Source organism: Myodes glareolus, chromosome 1, assembly GCF_982192425.1.
Source record: "Myodes glareolus chromosome 1, mMyoGla1.1, whole genome shotgun sequence".
NCBI classification, from domain to species: Eukaryota; Metazoa; Chordata; class Mammalia; order Rodentia; family Cricetidae; genus Myodes; species Myodes glareolus.
In genome coordinates this window covers 131,050,538-131,077,372 of record NC_142026.1, presented here as the reverse complement: position 1 = coordinate 131,077,372, position 26,835 = coordinate 131,050,538, and the positions used below count along the sequence as shown (strand labels likewise).

At 46.6% G+C, this 26,835-nt stretch overlaps 1 protein-coding gene across 2 annotated transcripts in view; it reads right to left on the bottom strand.

Moving 5' to 3' along the window:
- Window positions 1-26,835, bottom strand: part of Scaf8 (SR-related CTD associated factor 8) — a 170,843-nt gene that overhangs the window by 10,595 nt on the left and 133,413 nt on the right. The window contains exon 22 of one of the 2 annotated variants that reach the window (XM_087912146.1): window positions 23,756-24,843. The exons of the other annotated variant lie outside the window; for it this stretch is intronic. The gene's annotated coding sequence lies outside the window, so the exon portion shown is untranslated. Of the gene's footprint in view, window positions 1-23,755; window positions 24,844-26,835 lie in introns of those variants that run through there. 2 annotated transcript variants of the gene reach the window in all.

Here is a 26,835-nt window from a genome sequence, read left to right as displayed (position 1 = left end):
TCCTTCCTAAGCTAAAACCATCTTCTCCTCCCGGAGACTAAGTGGGCAGGAGCAGGCATCTGGGTCAGTGTTTGTGTTTTGAAGACTGCAAGCCTCCTCCAGTAAACACCTTAGTAAAGCGTGGGGTGGGGTGGGGTGGGGTGGGGTGAGGGTTGTAGCTTCAGTTCACATGGAGAAAGCTGAAATTCACAGCAGCTTACCCATGAGGCAGTTAGGGACTCTTCCAGAGAGTTCTGAAGAAAACTACAGCTGTGTTGTTGGACTGGGGACACGCATTCCAGAGTGACGGGTCCCCCTGCACATAGGAAAGTCTCCCTGTCCTCCAGGCAGGGAAACGGGCACAGTTGGCTTCCCGTGCCTTTGCTTATACAAAGGACACTGCTTCACTTCTGAAATCTGTGTGGAGTGAAGTTCAGAGATGCAAGAGCGCGGCCTAATCACGTCTGCTTAGGGGAGAAGACTGGGAAAGGCACCTCTGCCTCTCCTTTTCCCGGGCCTTCAAAGCGAATGTGGTCCGATCCAGAGCAATTTTGTCTGGGAGAAACACCTGCGCTCCAAAGGACCGTGGTTATGAGGCCAGCATCAGCTGCGTCTAATTACCACCCTTCCACATCAACAACCGGCACCCAGGTTGGAGATGAGTCACCTCCCACCTCCAGAGCGCTCCTGAAACAGTGTCGCCAGCAGTCACTTGAGTCCGTCCTAACCAAACCAGGACCACTTACGAAAGGGCTCGTACTGAGCTTCGCTCTCCATTTAACTCCCAAGTGTTTTCTTCCAGCGAGCCAATCTGTCTGTAATTAAAATCACATTGCCGCAAACCTTAGCTGGGATGAAAAGTTCTACCAGATGTATACAATTGACTAGTTGTAGCGTTTGGCATGCCTGCAATGGTCCCATTCAAGAGGGGCGAGCCGGTCTGATTTGGAGCGTAGATTATAAGCTTTGGATAGGTTATGTTTCTCACGTACTAAAACTGTGGGTGACACTTAACCCTTTTTCAACAGTCACAAGGATGTGGGCCTGTAAGTCAATCAACAAAGGAGACCACTGTACAGCATCAAAAACTAAGCTGGATCGATGGCTCGGTGGTTAAGAGCCCTGGCTACCTTTCCAGAGGACCTGGGTTTGATTCCCAGCACAGGACCATCTGTAACTTCAGTTCCAGGGGATTCAGTACCCCCTTCTGCCTTCAGGAGGCAGAAGACACACATATGGTGCACAGACATAAAAACAGGCAAAACACAAATACACATAAGATACAAAATTTAAAAAAACCCACAACTATTTGTGGCGCTGGGGAGATGGGTGAGGCAATAAAATGTCACGCAAGCATGAAGATTTGAATTGAACCCCCAGAATTCACATTTCAAAAAGATCTAGGTGTGGCAGTTCACACTTACAAACCCTTTACTGGGGCTCGAACTCCGACCAGCCTAGACTGGTCGGTAAGCTGCAGGCCTGCGAGGGACCTGACCAAAAACAAAACAAGCAAGCGAAATACAAACACACACCAAAACAAAACAAAATGTGTGGACAACACCTGAGAAACAACAAGTACACTAGCAGATATACAGGCATAAGCACACACACACACACAGTTTGACTATTGGAGGAAGCCCCCTTTGAAAATTCCTCCATCTTCTGAACCCAGATGAGGCCTCTCGGTCTTGACAGAGGCCGACCTTTCAGAGTCTCCACAGTCATGTGGACTCGGGTTGGAAAAAATGCAGACGCAATCACGGCTTCCACACACGCAAAACAACAGGCACCCCAGAGATAGAGTGAGGTAAGAGACGAAGTCCTCTACTACTGTAGATAGTAAAATTTGAAACTCATGTTCCAGGAGGGAGCAGATAGACTACAAACAGATTCAAGGAATAAGCTAAAGGCATACCGACAAAACCCGCTTCTGAGGTTCATTCCTGGCTTTCGGACTACTATCAGGGAGTAAAAACAAGTCCCCACCTTATCACCCTCCCTTACACACCCACACTGTACCCTCCCTTACACACCCACACTGCACCCCTTACACACCCACACAGCACTCTCCCGTACACAGTACCCTCCCTTACACACCCACACTGCATCCTCCCCTATACACTCACACAGCACACTTCCCTACATACTCACACTGCACCCTCCCTTACAGACCTACACTGTACCCTCTTACACACTCACACTTCACCTTCCCTTAGACACCACACTGCACCCCCTTACACAAACATACTACACCCTCCCTTACACACCCACACGGCACCCTCCTTTACACACCTACACTGGGGTTAACATTCTACAAGAAAAATAAACAGACCACCTAAGGGCAAAATGATGATGATGATAATGATAATAATAATAACAATAATAATAGGCCGAGGTGACCTTTAACACTCTCTGGGCCACAACAGCCATATTTGACACAATTTGTAGATAATATAGATACAGTTACAATTTTGCTTTAAAGACATTCTTAAATACAGACTTCAGAATTAGCTGAAACCTCACAGCATGTGACAGGAAGAAACATATGTTCTTAATCTGTGGGTTTAAATTGTTTAAGGATTACATCAATGAGCCTTCTCAGAAGAAAAATCAGGCCACCGAGCCCAGACACAAGAGAGTAAGAGCAGCGATGGGTGAGCCGACTTTCGAGCTTCGTGTCCGACAACAAATCAGTTGTTAAAATTCCCCCTTAAATGGACTTTCATCTGCAGCCAAAGAAGTAAAAAGCACAAGCGCCCTGGGAACTAGAAAGGCCGAGTTTCTGGCTAGAGGTCTGTTCTGTTGAGTTGAGCAGCGGAGGCTGGAGTGAAGCGGCAAGGTCCCCAGTACCCCAAGAGAGGCAGCCAGAGAGGACTGTCCTTCTAACGCCAATAAGAGCGAGCTCCCAAATGAAAATGCAAGTATTAGGCTCTCGGAACTGACAAGCCACGGAACATTCGGCTCACCAGATCGTTGGGCTGGGGATGTGGCTCACCTGGCACAGTGCCTGTCTAGTATGCGTACAGATGTGGGCTGGATCCCACGCACCGCACAAGCCAGGTGTTGCTGGCCCACACCTACAGTCTCAGCACTTGAGAAGTTTAGGCATTAGAATTAGAAGTTCAAGATCATCTTTAGCTATGTAGCAAGTTTAAGACCAGCCTGGGCTACATGAGACTGTTCAAATAAACAAACAAAAAGCCTCAGAAACTTGCCAAATGAGACTAAAGAATGTCTTCTTTAAAAGAGGAAGGTTGTGGAGGCACTCAGTGATAAGGGACTGTTTGCTTAGTATGTGGGAAGCTTTGGGTTCAATCCTTAGTGCGCGCACACACACACACACACACACACACACACACACACACACAAAAGAGGAAGGTATCATGAAAGGATTGAGGTGATTTTGGAGGCACGTGGTAAGTTATGAAAGTCATGGAAGCACATGGGTTAAGGAAAAGGGTAAATTGAAAATAAAAATGGATGAAGGAAGATGCTACAGTCAGAATAGCCAACAGGACCAAAGGGAAGGAAGAGGTTCTACACAAAATGGGAAGAAGTGGTCCAGGCTGCCACTTATGGAAGATAAGGCTTGTCAGTGCCTGCATGGTCATCCTCAAAGTCGTGGTCTTGGTGACCTTACGCAGTGTTCCCCTCTGAACAGGAAAGGGTTAACTCCCCTGTGGTGGTATGAACGAAATGTCCCTAATAGTCTCAGGCATTTGGATACTTGGTCCCCAGCTGGTAGTACTGTTGTGGAGGTTTGGGAGGTGTGGCCTTGCTAGAGGAAGTACATCACGAGGGGTGTGTTTTTGAGATTTCAAAGACTTCCCACCATTCCCCCATTTGCTCTCTACTTCCTAGTTGTGGTTCAAAATGCGAGCCTCAGCATTCAGTTTCCTGTTCTCCCTGTCATTCCTACCAGCTGCCATGCTTCCCACGGTGATGGTGATGGACTCTTATTCTCATGGAACCATAGGCCTAAATAAACCCTTCATCTCTCTAAGTGGCCTTGGCCATAGTGTCTTTATCATAGCAATAGAAAAGAACTGAGGATGGCCCCATTAACAGAGGAGAACACAGAGGCTGGCTGAGAGGCAGGCCCCCAATGTACAGGTGTAAACCAATGTACAGGTGTAAACCAACGTACAGGTGTAAACCACCGGGTCCCCCTGAACTCAGCACTTTCCACTGTACTGTCGCTTCTGATGACATCAACCATCTGAAGAAAACATAGACAAGTTTTTCTCCCTATTTTGCCCTCATACATCCATTATGCGAAGGTAAGGTTCAGCAGATGTGGTAGCACATGCCGTGAGCACAGAATCTGGAAGGCTAAGGGAGAGTAAGCATCTAAGGACAGCTTGGGTCGTGTAGTGAGTTCAAGACCATTTCAAAACAAGCAAATGAGCGGCCAAAAAAACTTCTGAGACAAACACTCAGTCTCCAAATGTGTTTTTTTCCATTTGGAAAATGTAATCTGCTTATTTAGTTAGTTAGTTCGTGCTTGGTATTAAACCCAGGACCACACACATGCTAAGCAAGCGCTCTGTAACTGACAGACACACGCGAACTAGGAAGTGGAATCGTGACACTACAGTAGAAATAGCTCATTTAGATATTCATCAAATTGTTTTCAAATCTTTTGATATTATTGGAGGTCAGGGAAAACCACCCATAGAGCATGCTTAGAGGCCAGAGAACAGTTTTGTGGAGTCAGCGCTCTCCTTCACCCTTTGCATGGGCCCTGGGGATCAAACTCGGGTCATCAGGCTTCCAAGGCAAGCTCCTTTACTGGGTGAGCCATCTCAGTGGCCCCTCAGCAGATTGTTTCTGAGATGACCCCTCGATGGCCTTCTCGGTCAGCATCAGCGTGCTTACATCTCAGGGGGAAATGGCGGACCTTCGCCTGGCTGGACGGAGGGCTCTGCTCTTTCATGACCTTGTTCTTTGAGGACAACATGAGAAAATACTACATTCCACAGGAGGGACTTGCCACAAGGACCAGGGAGGGCAGATGGGATGCATGAAGCTCTGTGTGTCATCAGGTAGGAATAGTAACTTACCCGGAAAAACCTAAGAATAGCACCCTAAGGGGTGCAGAAGAACTCTGCCAAGGAGCCTGGGTGCTCACACTTACCCTCTCCCCGTTAGTTGCAAATTTTTTTCTCACTCTTTCTCCTATGCTGAGGTGGATTTTTTTTTTAAATCAACCTAGAGTCTTGCACAGGCTAAGCATGGGATTTTTTCAATGCCTATTACTTATTTAAATATGGAAGTCCATTGAAACAAATTGCTCCCCATTTGTTCAAAACATCTTAGGATGTCTGCCTTTTGTCTAATAAAATGTAGCATTTTTGATCTTGGATGTTTCTCCCTGCCAGTAAACATATGCAATTTTAAAATTTTGGCTTCTTGGCTTTAATAAATTAAGTTTCCAATGACTCTCCTCACTCCTTTTCTCCCTCCTCCTTCCATTCCTGTTTTTCATTTGAGAAGAGTTGGATGGCAATAGGTCTATGAAGGAGAGAAACGTTCAGTTTAAAGACATTTACTTAGAAGAATTCCCAAGGCTGGGATGATAACTCAGTCCCCAGTAAAGTTCTTGCCATGCAGGCATAAAGACCTGAGACTGGATCCCCAGCACCCACATTAAAAATTGGGTGATATAGCACTCGCAATATCGGTGAGGCAGAGGCAAGAGGATCCCTGGGGCTCATTGGGCCAAATCAATGAGCTCCAGATTCAGGGAGAGACCCTGTCTCAAGAAATAAGGGGGAGAGTGTTTGAGAAAGACAGCCAACATTGATCTCTGGCCTCCTCACACACATACATATAGACAACAGACAGACAGACAGATGAACACAGAGAGGGGAGAGAGAGAGAGAGATCATTTCAGAATAGTCCAAGGGGTCAGGTCTCCATAGTCACAGGAATCTTAGCTGATAGAGAAACAAAAGATGCTTTAACACAAACTACTCCTCTATGGTGTCCTTGTTGGTACTCGCGAGATTTAAATTCATCATCTTCTCAAGCGTGGAAAAACGTTAAACACTGTCAGGGCAGGAAATTGAAAAATTCCCTTCCCAGGAGACTGAGAACTATGTGACAGAAGGGAGGGGGGGGTCTCCTTGGAGGCGGAGGACAAGGTTGGCCTTTGTCCTTCCATAATCCTATTAAGTGGCTCCTTGAAGAATCTGGTGAAGAGGGTGGCTGGCAGATAACAGGCTTAAGTGTCCCTTCCCCACAGTGGTGAAACTGTCATCTTGGAACTCAAAGCCCCATAAGCACAGTCAAACACTAGGCAGGAGGACTCTCCATGGAGCCTGCTCCCCTGACATCCTGCTGTGCCCGGGAGCAGTCTTTGCAAAAACCGCTCTGTGGAGATAGCTTAAGAGGGCTCACCTTCCTCAAGTGGAAGCAATTTACTCTGCTCACTAGGCTCAGAGGTTGACCTCAAGGGTTTAAGTGAACCCTTCAGCTGCTCCCTTGCCCTGACCAAGACCTCAGGCTCCCTCTCACAGCAATTATAATCAATCTCAAGATGTCCTTCCAGCAACAAAGGATGCCGAGACAACTGCTCTTCATTAGCCAGAAAAAATTGAATCAAAACCTATTGTGTGCAGGGCGCTCATTGGTTGGCGGTAACTCAGTCCCCTGTGGCTTTCTCTTCATCTACAGGAGTGAATATGCTTTTTTTCTGTCTAGTGTTTCCACCAACTACTAATGAAGGAATGTTAAAACTTCCAACTGTGATTGTGGATTTACCAGTGATCTCCTTAAATTCTGTTACTGTTCCTTCATCTAGTTAAGCTTCTTTATGAGGTGTATCAGTTTATTACTGTTCTATGTTCTTGGGAAATCTCCACTTTCCCTGTTGGTGACTTTGATCATCTTGAAGTCTCCTTAATCATATGTTTGTATAGCCACTCCAGCTCTCTAAAGCATACTGAGACTTTCTTATGTGTCTGTTTGTTTTTTGTTTGTCTTAGCTCTTTTTATAGCCCAGGCTGGCCCAGAGTCCACTACACTGGCCAGTGTATTCTCCGGTCACAGCGGTTCTCTTGCTTCAGCCTCCTTAGTCCTGAGATTACTGGCATGAGCCACCATGCCTAGTGAGCACAATGCTTTCTATGACATACATTCCCCCATCTACTTATTTCTATTAAAAAATTATTTGATTGTTTGTTTATTATGTAAGCAACATTCTGCCTCCATGTATGCCTGCAGGCCAGAAGAGGGCACCAGATCTCAGATGGTTGTGAGCCACCATGTGGTTTGCTGGGGATTGAAGTCAGAACCTCTGAAAGGGCAGCCAGTGCTCTTATCCTCTGATTCATCTTTCTAGTTCCTCTACTTACTTAATGTATTTATATTTAAAGGTATTATTTAGCTAAATCTCCCCCAACTAGAATCTCTGTCTAAAAAGTAGAGATGTTTTAGTCCATTTATATTTACTGTTAATTATCAAAGTGTTTATATTTAAGCCTGACATCATAATTCATTTTCTATTGATCCAATCCATTTTAAAGTCTTTCTGCTCTTCCTGTCATCCTTCCTTCAGATGAATTAAACATTATTTCATTCTTATTTTTCCCCACATACATTTATTACTATTATTATTTTAACTATGTCTCTGCATTGCCCCTAGAACTAGTAAGAGTCTTGAAAGAACAAAAACAAACACCTTGTGCCCTGTGCCTCAAGATTGTATCAACGTATTAAATGATGTGCAGCAGCCCCTGGAGCCACAGTTTCCCCTCTGCATGTTGGGTACTGCCCTAATTACCTTCACCTGCTAACATGACACATCTAGAGTGGCCTGAGGCGGGTGTCCCAATCCAGGGATGACCCAGGTCCCCTCAGCCCGTGGGCATGTCTCTGGGGGCTCAGCACTGTCTCGGTTACTAATTAACCTAGGAAGACCCAGCTGACCAGGTCATAGGTGGTCCCAGGATGCATCAGAAATCTTGTTAAGCATGGACCTGAGAGTAAGGTACCAAGGGTCATTCCTCCTGGGCTACAAGTGAGTTCTCAGGCTGTAGGTAAGGCTGTGTGGGCAATTAGACCTGCTTTCAAGATCTTACCTAAGTTTCTGTCCTGATTTCCCTCAGTGATATACTGTGACCCGGAAGTGTAAACCAAATAAACCCTCTGTCCCTCTCCCCTTACGTGGTCTTTGGTTGAAGTGTTTTTTGTTTGTTTGTTTGTTTTAACAAAGTCACAGACATGAAAGCAGAACAGCTACCCCAGGTAGTCCCAAGATAGCAAACAACCAAACAACAGAAAAAAATCCCATCAAAATCAAAATTATTTTTGTTTGGTTTTTTGAGACATAGGCCTTCCTGTGTAACTCAAATTGGTAGATCGTCCTAAACCTGCCTTAGAAAAGGCTAGATTAGACCAGTGCCACTATGCCCGCAGACAACTCTTGAGATATATTTACTTATTACTTTTGTGAGACAGAGTGTCATGTAGCCCAGGATGGCCCTAAAGTCTCTGGGTATCTGAGGAGGACCTTGAACTCCTCCTGGCTCTATTTTGTATGCTAGAATGACAGGCATGTGCTGCCACATCTGTTTAGTGGTGTTGGGACTTTGGGCTGCTGGACGAGGACTTAGCTAATCCATCATTATATTTTATCCTATTACTTGCTAATATCTCATATTATTTTCCCTGTAAGTTAAACTTTTCATAGGCACAATTATGACCAAGGGTAAACACAGTGCATCAGGACTTGGCGCTATCCAGAGTGCCAGGCATCTATGAATGAATCGTCTTCCGGAACAGGCTGGGGCTGGAGGCTACTTAAGTGAGTAACTGGGGAAAGCGGAGAGTGTTCCCTTCCCAGTGCTGAAGAACAGGGTGGGCACAGTGAGGCACTATTCTAACCTCAGCCTTTTGGAGGCAGAGGCAGGGGGATCACTAGTTTGAGGACAACCTGTGCTCTATAAGGAGTTCTGGGTCAGTCTCAGTCTCAATTACCTCAGGAGAGCCTGTCTCAGATTCTTACTGCCATCTTAAGAATCCTGCTGCGGTGACACCCCACTGGAAACTGGTCAGAGGGGCTTTGCTTGAGCAACCTTCATCATGATCCTAAATTCCTGTGTCTTGTGAGCTTTGATCTCTGGGTAGGCAGTTTCTTCTGTTACTGGCACATCCTCTACAAGTGATCTCTCTCTCTCTCTCCCTCTCTCTCTCCCTCTGATTTATTTTGTGGTGTCTGTCTGTCTGCATGGGTTTGAGCACCGGAGTTTGTGGGCAGCCAGATCCCCTGAAACTGGAATTAGACAGGTGTGAGCTGCCTGACATGGGTGCTAGGAACAGGACTCAGGTCCTCTGGAAGATTAGCCAGCATTTTTAACCGCAGAACCATGTCTCCAGCCCCGCTGTTGCTTTCTGCAGCAGACTTAAAAAACCAAAAATTCTGCCGGCAGTGGTGGCGCACGCCTTTAATCCCAGTGCGTGGTGGGCAGAGGCAGGTGAATCTGAGTTCTAGGCCAGCCTGGTCTACCAGCGAGTCCCAGGACAGCCAGGATTACAGCGAAACCCTGTCTCAAGAAAACAAAACTAAATAAATAAGTTCTACAACTAGCAAACAAAGATGAACAAACAAGCCCTCGGGGTTTCTGTACTTTCATTTTGTTTCCAGCGCAGCTGTTACACAGACTTCCTTCACGCTCACACAGGACTGCCTGTCCCTTTTCTGAAAATCGTGCTGGGTTCCCAAACCCAGATTCCGACCTGGAGAGAACTGAGTAGGTTAAAGGCTTGTGCGGAGCGCCCTCTTGAGGCGGCTTTTACAAAGTCGTCGAAACTCCTGCTGGGAGTTTCTCGGCCGCTGCACTAGCCGAGCTAATAAAAATCGACCTGAGGATATAATTGTCTAGTGTGGCTACACTGTCCCCTCACTAGAAGTGAATTCCCTCTCTCCGAAGACGAGATAATCGGTGGCAGAAAGAAACAAACTCACAATGGCTAACTAAATGCATTTGTGTATATAAAATAACAAAAAGCTAGAGGTGGGCTGACAGCCAGAAGGGTAATGTGTCTGCTAGTTTTAGATAGTGTTCCTTATCCTGAAGACCGTCGTGGGGCACTAGATGTGAGCATGCCATAGTGCTTAGGAGATGTGTTTGTGTATTCCTTTTATTTTGTTTTCGAAACAGGATTTTACTTAGTTAGCCCAGGTCGGCCTTGAATCGCCTCCTAGCTGAGTCTGGGTTGTTGAAATGATGAAGTGACTATCTGGTGCCTCCCCCCCAGGCTGAGTGCCAACATCGCTGTGCCACTGAGCCGTCTGTGAGCTTGGTGAGCACCCCACCACCCACCTAAGTCGTGGGCAAACGAAGGTGACTGGAGAATCCATTTCCGAGTGCTTTGGAGAGAACCAGGTAATAAAATACACACGTAGACCTCTATTGGAAGCTAAAACAGCTATCTAAATTTATGGGATTTATTAACGAGACACAAAATAGAATCCTTCTTTAAAAAATATCACTTTGTTTTCTTATACCCCTGATCAACTTAAATTCAGGGAAGAATTTCTTTTAGAACTTTCCTGTCATTATCGACTAAGTTAGAACAGCAGCCACTGAGTGTCATTCAGGTGGCAGGTCTGTGAGTCCCGACCAGCAGTGATGGGTCGGGACAGGACTCATTCAAACCTCAGCTCTGTTAGTGCTACCAGCACAGTGAGAGGTTCTGTCTCCCTCATGGGCCTTGTGTCCTGTGCTCCTAACACGATGCTAGAGATGAGACTGTCCGGATTTGGAGCTCATCTCCTGCCCCTTATATTTGCCAGCCTGGCATGAGAGCGGAGCTGTCGCTCACTCGCTCTTCTGTGAGCGTGGCCTCTGACAGGCTCCCTCGACTCTGAGCCTCCTCTTTGACAGGCTTTCTTGCTGACCCGTTAGCTTCGAGTCTCCACCTCTGCTCACGTGTTCAAACCAGGCAGAGAAGCAGGCAGCAAAGTGTGAGATTTGAACCAACAAGAAGAAAACGAGGTAAGAGACACAGGTTTGGATGCACCCGAAGAGAACAGAACGGGCAACGTGAGACAGGGAGCTGAGAGTCATTGGGAAGGTGAACAAGGATCTGCTACAGCAGGCAGTCTCGCAAGAGACCCACAAGGAACCAAGACTTGTGTATTCTAGACATAAGTTGGCACACAGTCTGACAATCACACAGCAGTTTTAAGTAAAGCAGCTATGTAGGTTACAATGCCAGGCCACGTCCTTGGCCCGGCGCACAATGCACAAATGGCATCTTTCCCTCTGTTGCCCGCAGGTGTGCCTGGGTGGGAGAAGAAGGACTCTCCACTGTAAGACGATGAGGGCAAAGCCAGGCGCATCCCTCTGACACTCAGAGTGCCTCTTCATGTTGGTTGGACGGAGGGCAGATGTACTGGGGGGGGGGGGACGTGCAGAAACATCCAGGGAGAACACACAGGGTCTCAGTGGGGAATTCAGATTTGTTACAGAGATAGGGCAGGCTAATGATCTCCCCACTGGGAATGTGTCTGCCCAGTCCTACAGATGAGAAGACCTGTTGACTTGGCAGCCAGAGAGAAGAGTGACTGAGACAGTGTGCCCAGGGAGAGCTTCGACAGTAAACAGCCTGCGTGCATTGCCCCACCTTCCTCTTGGAACCTAGGGAGGTCTGATAAGGTCCCCAAGAAGCCACACATTCCATCTCCCCAAAGTCTCTCCGTCACACCTCCTCACGTCTTCACAGGATCTAGGCAGGGAACTCAAAGAGACAGTGATAACAGGGAAGCTTTGAAAATGAACTCAAATGTCCAGTCCCATCCCAGACCTTTGGGTGGTGGTCATGGCCACAGCGAGCCACTTCCATTAGGATTGCTAGCGAATCTGTGGGAATGTTGCTCTTTGGTTTGCTGAGTGGGGCTGGGAGGGGGAGAACAAGGAGAAGAGGAGGGGAGTGAGAAGGGTCTCAAGGTCTAAATTTTTAGTTTTTTTTTTAAATTATTTTTTGAGGCAGGGTCTCATGAAACATAGGCTGGTCTTGAACACTCCAGGTAGCCAAGGACGACCTTCAAGGTAGCCAAGGACGACCTTCAACTTCTGCTTCTCCTGCCTTCACCTTCCAAGTGCTGGGATTGCATGTGTGAACCATCACACCGTTGGTTCTGTGCTGGGGATGGAACCCCGGGCTTCACGCACTTTAACCCACATGCTCTACCAACTGAGCGATACCCCAAGACGTACTTCCAATAATCATAGCTCACACCCTATGACGGAATGAACTCCAGCGATCCCTACCCACTTGTGAGGTGGGCAAGGCTCATCTTGTCTTTCCTCCCTGTCTCCTTCCGTATTCTTCGGTTCTGACTCTGACATCACAGAATGCTCTCCAAGCCAACCATGATGCCAATGGTCCAGCCGATAGACCTCAAGTCCCGGCTTTGCAACAGCATCCTAACCAATGGGCTGCCATGTTTCTGCTTTTGCATGGCCCCAGTTCCTCAGTCCTCCAGCCAACCATGGCAGGACCACTTTTGCTTTGAGAACTACGTCCTTCATCTTGGAAAATCAAAGGTTGAATTGGCACTAATGTTAACTATTTGAGCCACAAAGATCCCAAGGCACTACGTGACATCGGCACGTGACTAAATATCGCACATCTGGCAACCAAGCCAATAATCCTGTGATCTCAACATCTGTTCCCTGATAGCAACAGCTGACCGTTACTGAGTCTCAAATACAGCCAAACAGTGTGTCATTTGTGCAGAGGGCCTGCCATTCCCATGACCCATCTCCTTGTGTAGCAAGGTAGCAAGGGAGACTTCAAAGGAATGGCACAGACAGATCTGTAAATTAGAAGATGCTATATCTGCCATAGAGAGTAATGGTGACAGTGATTATAGTAGTGACAGGTTTGACCAGGGACACATGCTGATCATCCCGAAAGTATCCAGGCAATCAGATCCACCCCAGAGCACACATTTCCCTGGCATGGACTCTCAGACGGCGCACTACTATAATTCTTGATACATCACTAGGTACTATAATGAATAAGGCTGAAACCTGTCTCACTACACAAGAAAGGAGAAGGGTCACAGGGTCTTCCTGGGCTGGGATCACAGGCTGCGAGCATCGGAGAAGAATCAGAGCCCTGCAGTGTTCGGGTGCCCAGTGAAAGTCGAGGAGAGAGCCAAGAAGCACACACAGACACTCTGGGATGTGCTTATTTGTGGAGAGACAGCTTTGGGAGGTGACAGAGGCATCACCCTGGAAGAGAGATCAAAGTGAACACTGTACACCCCCAAGAGACCTCCATCACGGTAAGAGCTGGGGATGGAGTAGTCATCCGAGTGCAGTCTAGGAGGAGAGAGGGCACATTTAAGGGTGATGTGAGAAACAGGAGAAGCGGAGTCTGCAACTGCTTGGCACAGAGAACTAAACAGAGCTGGGCCTAGTGTTAGAGTTTAGTGGTCACGAAGACATTGCTGTACTCCAAGACTCTCACAGGCGGATGCTGTCCCTACCCACAATGCCTGCAGTACAGGGGAGTTGGCCGTAACTCTGAATGCACTCTCAAAAGTTCACACATAGTCACATAAACTCTGAAACTGGCATACAAAAACCTTTAAAAATATTCCTGTGCCCAAAAATACTTCATGCGGCAGGTGGGTGCATTTTAATGTTTTATTCAATATGAGCTGAAAGATTTCAATATAAAAGTCCCTTGGGCCTGAGGCTCCAGGACCTGAGATGATGCCAGGGCAGGGCACAGTGGGAGAGGTTTGTGAACGTCAGGCAGCCCTAACATCAGGAGAGCATGCTGAGGGTAAAGAGGTGGTAGAGCCTCAAATGCCAGGCTTGCAAGCTGGGGTCAGATTTCTTGTTTATTCTGTAATGCTGGGTACGAACTCAAAGCCTCATGCGTGCCAGCAAGTGTTTTACTACAGAACTACATCTTAGACTTTTGTGCGTGCGTATGTGTGTGTGTGTGTGTGTGTGTGTGTGTGTGTGTGTATGAGAGAGAGAGAGAGAGAGAGAGACAGAGAGAGAGAGAGAGAGAGAGAGAGAGAGAGGAGAGGCAGAGGGGAAGAGGGGAAGAGGGGAAGAGGGAAGGAGAGGAAGAGAGACAGACAATGGCGCACAGAGAGCAGGACGTTGAATGTCCCCCTATAGACGTCTCCACTTTGTCATCTTGAGACAGGTCTTTCACCCAACAGGAAACTCATTATTTACACCAGGCTAGCCCAATAGCAGGCTCTCAGGATTTGCCCTGTGTGTGCTCCCCAATGTTAGGGTTATAGGTATATTCCTCCATGCTTAGTTTTTTACCCAAGTGCTAGAGATTTGAACTCAGGCCTCAAGTTTATAGAGCAAGGACTCTTACCCCCACCCAGTACCCCCTTCCCCTGCTGGGTTCTATTCTTGAGAGATAGGATAGGCATGCACATGTATATATGTGTACGTGGAGGTAGGGAAAGGGGGTAGGATGTAGGTACACGGAGGAAGCAAGGAGACCCCCCCATACCTCTTAGGAAGACGTAAGAATTCAGGAATGAGACATGGCGGAGACAGGAGAGGCACTCAGATTTACAGGTCTTTCAGTCTTTTGTTTTGTTTTGTTCTGAGATAGGGTCTCAGGTGTTCCAGGCTCTCCTCAAGTTTGCCATATAGCTGAGGATGATTGTAAACACCTGATTCTGCTGCCTCTGCCTCCCAACTGTTGGGGTTACAGTATGTACCTCCATACCTGGGGAGTTTTGTCCCCTCCTCCCCTTAGGCACCAAGCTTATTTCGTTATAGGAAATATCAATCCCTAGTCAACAGTGTTCTATTATTCAAGTGATATTCTGGATTCTTCCATATTCTACCCAAAGATGGCTTGAGGTATTTAAAGAACACCCAAATTTTAGGGGAGGTACAAGAAAACACTTCCGGAGATAGCGTAGGTGTGGGACTGTGCTGTGAGCTGGATCGGACAGGTGTAGCCTTGTCTTAGCCTCAGGAACCCCTGGCTGTGACCTTATTTGGGAAAAGGGCCTCTGCAGATGTGGCTAAGTTAAAGATGAGATCATAACGGGTGTTCTAGACAGGCCCTAAGCCCGAAGACACATGTCCTCCTAAGAATCAGTAGAAGGAACTGGAATGGGAGGCAGCCATGTGAAGACATGAACGAGGGAATGGCCACATGGCTCATCTTTGCACACTCTTCACAGGGAAGGCAGCCCACCAAGCCCTTCTTTGGGCTCCCTGGCTTGGACAAGGGGATCACAAGCTTTACTGTCAGACTGTAGAACAATCTCTTCAAAGTCTGCCTGGGCACAGGTCACTCCATAGTTCTCTGAGGCTAAGGGGACATGAGTGGGAACAAGAGGTGGTGGGGAAGAGAAGCTCTGGAACCCGGCGGGAGGACTCGGAGCCTGTCCTGGTGGGGAATCTGAGAGCAGCTGGTAGGAGAGGGGGCTGCGAGAGTCTACAAATCTCTGGACACATTTGAAAAAGACTTTCCCTAAGCCCCAAGAAGGAAAAGTCCTGAGCTCCTATCTCTTCATCCTGCCATCCCCCTAAAACATGGGCGTGACTTCAGCATTACCCTTGTTCCTTGCAGCTGGGGAGGGATGCTTAAACTTACAAGTCTACGCGGCTCTCAGTCAGCATATGCCGTGAGTACCTGTTGAGAGGGTGATCACAAGCTAAACCCCAGTTGCACACTCTAGGTACAGAAGGTCCCTTCTCTAATTACACAAAGGAGTGGTCAATGCTACAGGCTGCTGTGACTTTTCTGGGGTCACCCTGGCCTCAGTCCCCAGCACATCCCCAACCGGTCTTAATGATTTCAACAAGCAGCAGCAGGCAAGTCTTTTTCTGCCTTTGTAAGGATGTTCTGTCCCCAGGAGCAGTCCAAGTCCACAACCCTTTTCCTCCCTCCCATGTCCCTTTCCAGTCCACGAAAGTTCACTGGGATCATTTGTAATGTATTGTTTTCTTTATTTTTTTTTAATTCTCGAGTAATTAAGAATCAAATCAATCAAACCAAGAGTCAAGTGTGGTCTTTGGGAGGTGGAAGCAGAGAGATTCTAGGTCGTGTGTGACTGGCTATCTATGGAGACAGAGATAAAGGCCAGCTTGGGATATGTGAGACCCTGTATCACAACATTAAAATCAAATCAAGAGAGTTGGGGTCAATCATGGCAGGGCAGGGACCAGAAAGAGCAAGCAAAAAAGGTTCTTCCATTTTTCTCAGCCTTTGAGTTTGAACTGCTGGCCCTATTTCTTTCCAAAAGAGTTAATTCCATCAACTTTTTGTTATAAGAAGTTGCAATACCATGGTTCCACAATCCAAAATATATTTGACACAAGGAACATGACGGGATCAGCTAGATGCCTAGCCTACGTTTGGTTCTCTTTGAAAGGATCCAATAGGCAGGCACCTTTATCCCCATTTTTATAGATGGGAAAACCAAGGCTCCAGGGAAGGGAGTTCCTAGCCTATAATAAAGCTGAGAAATCTCTAGTCCAGGTGAAGCAGGAAAGAAGCAGGAATGGCCTGTCCTCGGGGGAGGGGAGTGGCTGCACGGTATCCCTCAGCTGTTCCCAGGGCTCCCTCCCCTGGCTGTTGCAAGCCTGGTTGACTACACACTGGGGCCACAGCCCAGGGCGGTCCCCATTATTCCTAGGGAAATCCTGTTAGTGTCAGGGTTTAATGCTCTCATAAAAGCTCCCAAATACCTTCACTCTGTAGAACTGCTAGGTCCATTAGCCTCGAAAAAAAGAAAAGAAAATCTGAGTTCGAGGCCAACCTGGTTTACAAAGCAAGTTCCAGCCAAAGCAGTTACAGAGAGAAACCTTGTCTCAAAAAACAAAACAAACAAAAAATTTTAAAAAGAAAAAATAAAGAAAATACAAACCAGGCTTGTTGGTCTTATGTCACAGCTTCTTTTTGGCTTTTGTGACCTGTGTCTCCTGGGCTTGCCAGACAGTTGCTAGCCCCTGTGGCTGCCTGACTCTGCCTCGGTGGTTGACCCAAGGATACTGTCCATCGGTAGCCAGAGCTCAGCTTTCTTTCCAGGGGCTTCAGACAACTCAGTACCCCCAGCTAACAGTAACAGAGCCTACCCCTGCACTTAGCTCTACGTTCATTGGCTCCTGACTGCCCTTGCAGATCTGAACTGATTCCTTTGGGTTTGTTTCCTTAGTAATAACAGCGAACCTTTGGTTTGGGGGGTTATCAAGCTTCGTAAATCAGACGAAAAGTCACAGTCTCTCTCAAAAAGAGTCTGTAGGAATCCACAGTGCTCACAGTTATGAAGCCTGAGGCTTGGGCACTGGCTCGGGTTTCTGCCTGCTCCATCCCAGAGAAGTGCACGCAAACCATAAGGCTCTCCTCCTTGTGCTGTGCCCAGTCAAGACCTACACTGCACACACAAGCAGAGTGGGAAAGCTTTGTCCTTCCCGCCTCTGCGTGGTGGGAGTCATGTGCATCCCATATGCACTGTCTTGTATTTTTTCTTTTCTAATAGAAATTGGTTTTGTTTACTTCAGATAAACACAAACCAGGTAATAAAGAAGGTGGGGAACAGAGGAGAAACTTGCTAAGGGTCTAGGACAACATAATCCTTGTCCCTTCATTTCTTTTCCTTTCTGTGGTTGGGGCCATCCCTGGACTGCAATGAGGTGACATTAATTAATGATGTGCCCTCACCTCACCCGAAACTCAGACACTCAGCAGGCCTTATCCAAAGAGTTCACTTCCCAATTGTTTCTGGATTTATCTGCCAAGCAGATCCCGTTGGTCCCACCCTGGGAAAACAGAGCGCACAATAAATATCTCTCAATAAATCTGTGACAGAGGAGCCATTTAATTACCCAGGAAAGACAGCCTAGATGACACCCTTCTGGTTTGCACATTCATAAGTCCGACATCCTCAATCACCCAGTGTTTCTATATCTTTATTTCACACTAGGAAATAAATGACAGCCGTCATTTCCTGATTGCTCAGCCTTTGCCGAGCCCATTCTATCCTGAATCACACAGAACAGATGATATTCTCATTATATGGATCAGAGAGCTGCTGCTGTGGCTAGCTCCCTCCTATAGTCTAGGACAGTTAGGTCTCCGTGAAAAACCCACAGGGGCAGGGGTGGGATCCACACCCTGACACCAACCCATCCCATCTTCTCATCCCATTTGTATCCAATAGCGTCTCCATGACAGGATCTATCTGGATCTCTTTTAAGACTCCTGATGTCCAGGGCACACCCTAGGATGACCCATGTTTAACTGAACCCCCAGAGGACCCACAAGCAGAGAAGTGACTTCCACAAATTGTCCTCTGACATCCACACACCCCACGGCATGTGCACGCCCATCCTCTTCACACAAAATACCTAAATATTAAAGAAATGGTTAAACTGTGGTGTTACCTCATAGACCCTCCGTTTGAAGAAAGTGATGATGGTCCAGGTATGGAGACCAGAATTAGAAGGAATTTGAGGGAGACTTTAATTAAATGAGCCATCACTGTTGTATCTTGGCTGACGTCCAAAATGTGGGGAAGTTTGCAATGATTTTGGTTGTGGTCATTCCTAGGCTTATTTGAGCTTGAGAAAAAAAAAATGCTTTCCTAAGTGACATCTATGGCGTCCACCACCAGGTGGAAGCATTTGAATTGTCAAAGCAAACCTGTGTGTCTCTCAAGCCTCACACGCCAGGTAGTTGTGATCAGTGACACTGGCCCTTGTCCAGCGGGAGAAACTAATGGTGACCTCAACTCATAGTTCGTGAGGCAGCCGCTGATCTTGGTTTCCTCTTTGCTATTTGGTGAGCACCTAAGTAAGAGCCATTCGATCAGTCTTTCTCTCCTCAGTGTCGAATTCAGCAAAGGTCTGCTTAAACCATCCTCGCCTCTGTGACCTTGAAGAGAGCCTCACATGAGAAAGCAACTGAGTGTTCAGTAACTGTATTCTATCTCACTGGCTTCCTGCAAAATATCTGTGTCCCACCAAATACATGTATCTAGCTACATCCTTTTACATTTTTAAAAGTTACTGTTTCATGTACATGGGTGTTTTGACTGCATGTGTTTGTGTACCATGTGCATGCAGTGCCCTTAGTGTCAGATGAGCAGAAGAGGGTACTGGATTCCCAGGACCTGGAGGTTCAAATGATTGTGTCCTACCATGCGAAGGCTAAGAATTGAATCCTGGTCTTCTGCAAGAGCAGCCAGTGTTCTTTGCCGGTAAGCCATCTCTCTAGCCCCTTTATCTTTTTTTTTTTTTTTAAGTTTTTAGCCCAGCCCAGAGTGGGCTCAAACTGGCTGTGTGCCGGAGTCTCCCCTTGATCTTCCGTCTCCATCTCTGAGTGCTGGGATTACAGGCTTGTACCACCACACTTGGTTAATACGGTGCTGGGATTGAGCCCAGCTTTTGTGTATGCTAGGCAAGCACTCTGTTACCTATGCTACAGTCCCAACCCCCTCAGTATTAATATTCTAATAGGAAAGCTGCTTCAAAAAATAGAATACATTTGACTTTGTAATAGAAACAGCTTCTCACATTTTATTTATAACTCCCAAAGGCTGTAAGAGCCAACCATTGTGCTTGCATTTTGAACTGTTTTCCCTCCTATTTATTAGTCACACTGGACAGTTCTAATGTTGAGTATGACAGCAGCACCTATGGGTGGTCAGACTTACAAAGTAATCATAAAGATTAGGGGTTCAGAGAACAGGGGTCCGTTTAAGTACAGCTGGGATCATATTTGTGGGATCATATAAGAGTTTAAGAGTAAGGAAAATGTACCATCAGATTTTGCTTTCAAATCATCTCTCCTTTGCCTGAGACCAGAAAAGTGATATATCTTCAAAGCTGGTAATTCCACCTGAATGCTCACTACTTTCAGAACCTTGCTATAAGGACCTCTGCTTGTAGGATGCAGAAATCATGAGAAGACCTTGGTAATCCTACACTTTAAAAAAGAAATGGCTCACTGTTATAAGTCAGCTGAACACTGATGTTTTGGAATCTAAACAAAACAAACTTGTTACTGGCCAGAACAGTGCAAAAGTGTTTATTGACTATGACATAAAAAGCATTTTAAGCTGGGTAATGGCAGTGCACACTTTTAATCCCAGCAGGCTGATCTCTATGAGTTCAAGACCTGCCTCGTCTACAGAGCTAGTTCCAGGACAGCTAGGGCTGTGACACAGAGAAGCCCTGTCTTAAAAAACCAAAAAAAAAAAAAAAAAAAAGAAGGAGGAGGAGGAGGAGGAGAAGGAGGAGAAGGAGAAGGAGGAGGAGGAGGAGGAGGAGGAGGAGGAGGAGGAGGAGGAGAAAAGAAGAAGAAGAAGAAGAAGAAGAAGAAGAAGAAGAAGAAGAAGAAGAAGAAGAAGAAGAAGAAGAAGGTTTTAATTCCATTATGAGAAAACTAGTAATTTGGACCTGCCTGAGCTGTTTTTTTGCATTCACTTTCTGGGGAATTGCAATACATCCTGTATTCTAGTGTATGGATCCAAGTGACAGGATGCTGATCCACAACGGGGTTCCATGTTTGAGCTCACGCATAGCACTGAGCACTTGGTGACTGGTGAATACATTGGTGTCTGAAGACCTCTGTCTTTGCAACATTCTCTTAAACGTCCTTCTGTGGGAGCAGGCGTCAGTGGGCATCAGTGGGCAGCTGAGGTTTCTGTTATGGGATGTCCACATCTGCCGAAGAAGCCAGGGCAGGCCTCTGGGACCCTCTGCTCTCAGCACTCCCCACCAGGGCTCGACTTTAGGTGTTTTGCTTTTCTATGACCTAAAATTGTGGTCAGTTGGCTCTGTGCCTCCAACTGCATGACCTGTTCGTACACACATGTATGTGTAGTTTCTTAAACATGGACAAAACTTCTGATTTCATGGCCATTTGGGGCATTTCCCTTGGTAACTTCTTTTCCCCTTAACTGTAAAAAGAGGCAGCAACAGTAAGTGGGAAAGGTTGGCCCATCTCTGACACAGTGGCTCTGGACCTGGGAGGTGAGTGGGAAAGGGATTGTATATGTGAGTCCAATCTTCTGGGAAGGATCCTTTAAAGATTCAGTTTGGACTTCACACCATTTAAAAAAATAATCTGACTAGAGATCCCTTCTATTCAGTAGTTTTCTCCTTACCTGGGATCAGCAGGGCGCAAATGAAGAAGGCATATTCAGGATTTTTTTTCTTAACTGTGTAAGCTGACAGCCTTAGACATCTAGTTAATAAAATGCATGTTTTATTTTTATAGTTCATGTTTTTCACTAACCCATATGAATAGGCATTTAATCTACTTGTCTCCTACTGGACTGGAAGGAATTAATTGCTGTGACACAGGAGTGGGTGACAATGAGCCCACATATAATTTGCTTTCATATAATTTGTGATTCGAGTCTTGTGTTTCTTGTTAGCCTGGCCTTTAACGGCTGAGCCATCTCTCCAGTCTCAAATCTTCTTTTCTATTGGAAACAACACTGTGAGAGAGATGTGAGCCTCAGAAGAAATAAGAGGGGTAAGCCTGACATCTCTCGCATACACTAGGAGGTGCGATGAAAGCCTCGGGAGCTGACCACCACTGCTTTGTAACCCTGAGCAGCTCTCTGAGAGAACATGCGGTCAAAAGTGATTGCATCCGGTGCCACTGTGAGTGTGTGGAGCCTTTCCAATTTTAATAAGAAAATGTAGAGCTCACAGGTTTCTGGAAGTCACTAGCAATGAGCAGAAGGGGCCTACCTTCTGCAACATGGGGCCTGGCGACTGCTTAACTGCTTAAAGCACAAATGATTTGGCTAATGATAATCATCCATGCGCAGCGTTCTGAAACAGAGTGGGTTTTTGTTTGTTTGTTGTTTTCCCCCATTCTGTGAGAACTGATTAACCACAAAGACACTGCTTCAGATCGCCCACCAAGAATCCACGGGAGAGAGGCCGGCTCTTACAAAACCAAACAACCCATCCCAAGGCCGCTGCCCTATAGTTACGGCATGTCAGTCACCTCACGCTGTTCCCAAAGCCAGAAGTCTCTTCCAAAAGGGGGCTGTGAAAGCTTCCTTTGCAGCAGGCTAGGGAGGCTTGTGAGAAACAGCATGATGACCACAGGGGGCTGATGGGACACTGGCGGGAAGTGGGGCTTTCTGAGATCAGTCAGCTATGACAACACCAACCACTGCCACTAAGAGGCTTGTCCTTGGATAGTCAAAAGACAGCTCCTCCCAGATGATCCCTTGGTGCGCAGAACCTTCAGAAAAGCATCTCTAACTTGTGCTGACTGCCTACATGCTGGCTTCTGAAGTAATGAGCCCAAATCTAAGTCCTTTATGATTCTAGTTTGTCCCACCATCCCATGGAAGAAAACTTTCGGGATCTGCTAGGTTTCCATCAATTTAAGAATTTTTCCATCAAAGAAGGGCATGATGGTAGGCATCTGTTCCTCCAGCTACCCGACACTCTACTAAAGCAGGAACAGGACTGCACCCAGGAGTTTGCAACCAGCTTAGGAAACAGCAATGCCCCATGTCTAACAAAGAGATGGTCAAATCAGTTTGTGTGTGCAAGCCATAGATTAATCTGAGAAGCTGTTCCTCGGGGACTGTCCAACATATTTTTTGAGACACAGTCTCTTAGTAGGATTTGGGGGTTACTGACTAGGTCAGGCTGGCTGACATACAGACGTCAAAGATCCCCCTGTCTCCAGCTCTCCACCTCCCCAGCATTGGGATATGAACACACATCGCCACACCTGATTTTTTTTAATTTTTATGATTTATTTATCTTTTATTTTATGTGCATTGGTGTGAAAGTGTCAGATCCCCTGGAACTGGATTTTCAGACAGTTGTGAGCTGCCATGTGGGTGCTGGGAATTGAACCTGGGTCCTCTGGAAGAGCAGTCAGTGCTCTTAACCGCTGAGCCATTTCTCCAGCCCCCACACCTGGTTTTTTACATGGGTGCTGAGTATCAGACACAGAACCTCATGATTGTGTGGCAATCATCTCCTAACTGAGCCATCTCCCCAGCCCCCAAAGTTCCCAAATCATTTGTTCATATACGCACTAGAAAAGCCTGGTAACCCCCAAATTCATTTGTTTCTTCTGGAGATAAGGACTAGGTACTGGGAGGTAGAGGCTTGGTGAGTGGTACACCTGCCCATTGCAGGATTAATTACAAAGACAGAAAGTGATCATTTCTTCTTGTCGCAGCAAATTTGGCAAGCGTGCCAAGCAAGATCTACACATTTTTTAGAAGACTGTCATGTTTGGACTTTTTGGAAGCTGTTTTCTTTCTTAACTGCAGTATGCTGGAATACATAAAATGACACCCCAACATGTTGGGGAGTCAAACAAAGATGTTCTGAAAAGCCCACACCATGTCACCGTAGCAGCCATAGCCTCCTCCGGTTTCCAGCTCGTCAACAGAATCTACGGCACAGCCAAGACGTGTCAGAATCGTGTTACGATTAATCTAATAAAAAAATATACAAGGAGAAACTCCAGAAAGCCATGGTACAATTCTTGGGAATTATCTTTAACCCATGTTGCAATGCATATTCAAAAAGACTTTGGCATTCAAAGATCTCTTGGTATCCCAGGAAACAACAGGAGAGCGGCTGTTCAAACGTGGAAACTGTCAGTCACCCAGTGAAAAAGACGGGGCGCGGGGGAGGAAGCTTGGAAGATGAATGCATCTTTGTATACGCACCAGTGCAGACGGCATGGGCGCCAGGCAAAGGTAAACTGAGACATGTGTACCAACCAAGGCAAAAGAAAGGACTTGCAACCAAAATGAGTTTCAACTTTTATTATGAATGTCCAAAGTGACAGCATACTGCGGGAGGTGTCTCACAGATTACATTCCAAGGGACCACAGATAAAGAATTCCAAGCACTTTAATTGGTTTTTTTTTTAACAAAACAATCAAAAGAATAATTAAAAATACTGTTCTGGGTATAAGCGATGCTCATATTTGAATTTTTGAGCCCCCCCTCCCCCAAGAATTGTGTGAACACTTGTGGTTGTCAAAAACACAAATTAGGTCTGGCCTTCTGCAGTGAGAATGAGGAGCTCCTAGGAAGGGAGTCCTCAGGGCGCTAAGCTACCATGCAGTGGGCCATGTTCCTCCCTCTCCCACAAGGCTTCCCATCTTCACCTGGGTACCTGCTGCTTGCACGACAGGATAGGGAGGCCGGAGCAAAGGGTTCAGGACAGTGTGCCGAACCCTGGATTTTTCTCAAAGGTCCTTTAAAAAGCATTTTAAAAATGAAAGCTTACAACTTTCAGTGTTTTTGAGTGTCCAAAGAAGTCGCTAATGGCAATGGATTGAAGCCGCAGCCAGGCTTTGTACATGGCTTTACAGTAGTGAGCATCTACTGTGTTCAAGGGAAAACAAAAAACAAAAAACAAATCGCTGGTGTAGTAACACTATGGTTCTGGCCATCTGTGGTTCCAGCACAGTATGACTCGCCCTGGGACGGTCTCCTCGCCCTCTGTCCTTCCCATCATGCACTGGACGATGCTACTGATGGAGTCTGTTGCCAGTGATTCCTCAACCAGTTTTGGGCAGTGGGAGTGCGTATCTCTTACGGATGTAATACTGTTCGTCTGAGTGGATCCTCAAAAAGAACAGGTATGAACTAGAAACTCATAGAGTTTGTGTCTAGAAATTTATAAAATTAAACCTGCTCCGACAGGTAATACAGGGAGGCATGCTTGTAACCACGCCTGAGAGCACACAGCCTTCTCAACAGGCAACGGCGGGGCTCCTTTTAATGCTTCCGGTGTGATGCCCATTAGAACTTTGAAGCACGTCTGTCTCATTTATTTCTACAAGGCCTGGGACCCGGGAAGCTGCCAGGACTTCATTCATCATCTTGCCTGTTGACAAAAGGAATAATAACGTCATCACTGGTAAATGGAATAACTTTCCTCGTTTTCCCCCTAAGGAAGGGATGGTGCTGACATGATAGCAAATGCTTTGATGTCTGATGACTTTCTGTGCCCAGCACTGCTATGTATTTCTTTCAGGAGTGCAAGGAAACCCAAGTTAGGCAGCAATAGTCAGGAGACAGTCCTTCCCCAAAGTCAGTAGAGCTAGGCTCCAGGTACACCTTTACAAAGGATTAACACGGTCCCCTGCCTAATGATGCCCTAATTGCTTACACACAGACACTAAAAGTATTTTGGTCAATAATACCTGAGGTGGTGCTATCCAAGGCTAACTTTTAATGTGTCCACACATTCCTGTCTTCTCAGATCTCTACAGAGTACAGCCAGGTCTGACTATGTCAATCTAGCCAATGAAGAGGCTTACGATTCTACACATGGGTGCTGGCTTTGCTTTGTCTTGGAAATCAGCTTACTTCAGAGGAACCTCAGCATATATGTTAGCTTCTGAAGTGAATCAAAACTCCACATGACAGCATGGTTCAGCCGTATGAGGGAAAATTCTGGAAACCTCCCATTCATTTGTCTCTTTTGCTATAACCTTGTGAAAAAATCAAATAAAATAAAAATTAAATAAAATGCAAGGAGTAACGGGAGGGAGATGTGGAGATAGCGGGCCAACAGCTTTTATGGCATGGTGCTTGCTTTTTGAAGCCAGCTCCCATGTATGAGCTTGCTGGCTCTTACAACAGGGAACCCAGCTTCCCCTACAGGCAGCCAAGACGGGATTGCTCTGGAGATTGGCTCAGCATTAGATAAAGTGAGCCCTAGATTGCGGCAACAACCAGGCCTTTTTCTTCCCAGGCCAGTTCTCTCTTCTTAGCACTGAATACTGGCAGGTCCCTTACTTAGCACCCATTTCTTAGCACTGCATACCTCTGTGAACAGTGTAAGCTCTGATAGAGTACGTGCTTTACGAAGGATACCCGGAAGGACATAACAGGTGCCAAGACACGCCTTGCCCAGCATCCCACAGAGAAAGGCTAAACCAGAACTCCAAGTGTTGATGCTTTAATTGCATGGCCTCGAAGCCCTCTACTGTGTGTGCCATTTGGGTATGCCATGAACTGTCACACGGAATTTCTGCGGCACGGCACTGTAGGTATCGAATCCAGCAGAGGCTGCTATGCCTACAGCATGGTCACAAAAGGGGGACCCCCCCACCTCCGGTGTGGTGGTGCCCATCTGTAGTCCCAGCACCTAGAAGGCTGAAGTAGGGGGACTGAGAGTCTGAGTTGAGTATGGCCTACAAGTGAGGCTCTGTCTCGATAAAACAGCAAAAACAAATACAAAACAAAAAACAATTATAACAACAAAAAAAATCAGACCGACCAGGAAATCTGACTGTTTCCGAAAGCTGTAGGGATACAACCCATCGCTAAGTGCATTCCAAATTACATGAATAGCTTGGCTCATGATGGAATTCTGTGAGGAAATGAGTTCTCACAAAGCCAGAGATTACTCTTCCTATTACCAGAGTAGCTCGTGACTCACCAAGATGTCTCCATAATTTCATCGTAAAGAACCAGGACCAGAACTAGGGATCACAGGGACAAGGGGTTCAAAGGCACCAGTGAACCTGGATGACGTGACGTTTTAGAAGCACTTTCCCTAGCTTGAGCCTCCAGCACATCTGCTGTCGTCCTGCTGGAAAGGCTAGAGGAGAGCACTGTGCTTCATACCCAGATGTAGCTAGAGAGAAAATGGGTGCCAAGGTGCCTGCAGTGCCTACCTGAACAGCCTTGCAGGTAGGGAGATGCACTCACGAACCACTCCGGTCAGAGGAGCAAACAGGTGGGCTGAGGTTGAACAACTGAGTCAAGAGGACGAACCCAGGCAGTGTCAGGGGCTCATTCTCGGGCTAAGCATGTCTGGCCCCTTAATTCTTAACCTTTCCTATCGGTCCATTCTCCTGAAGCCACA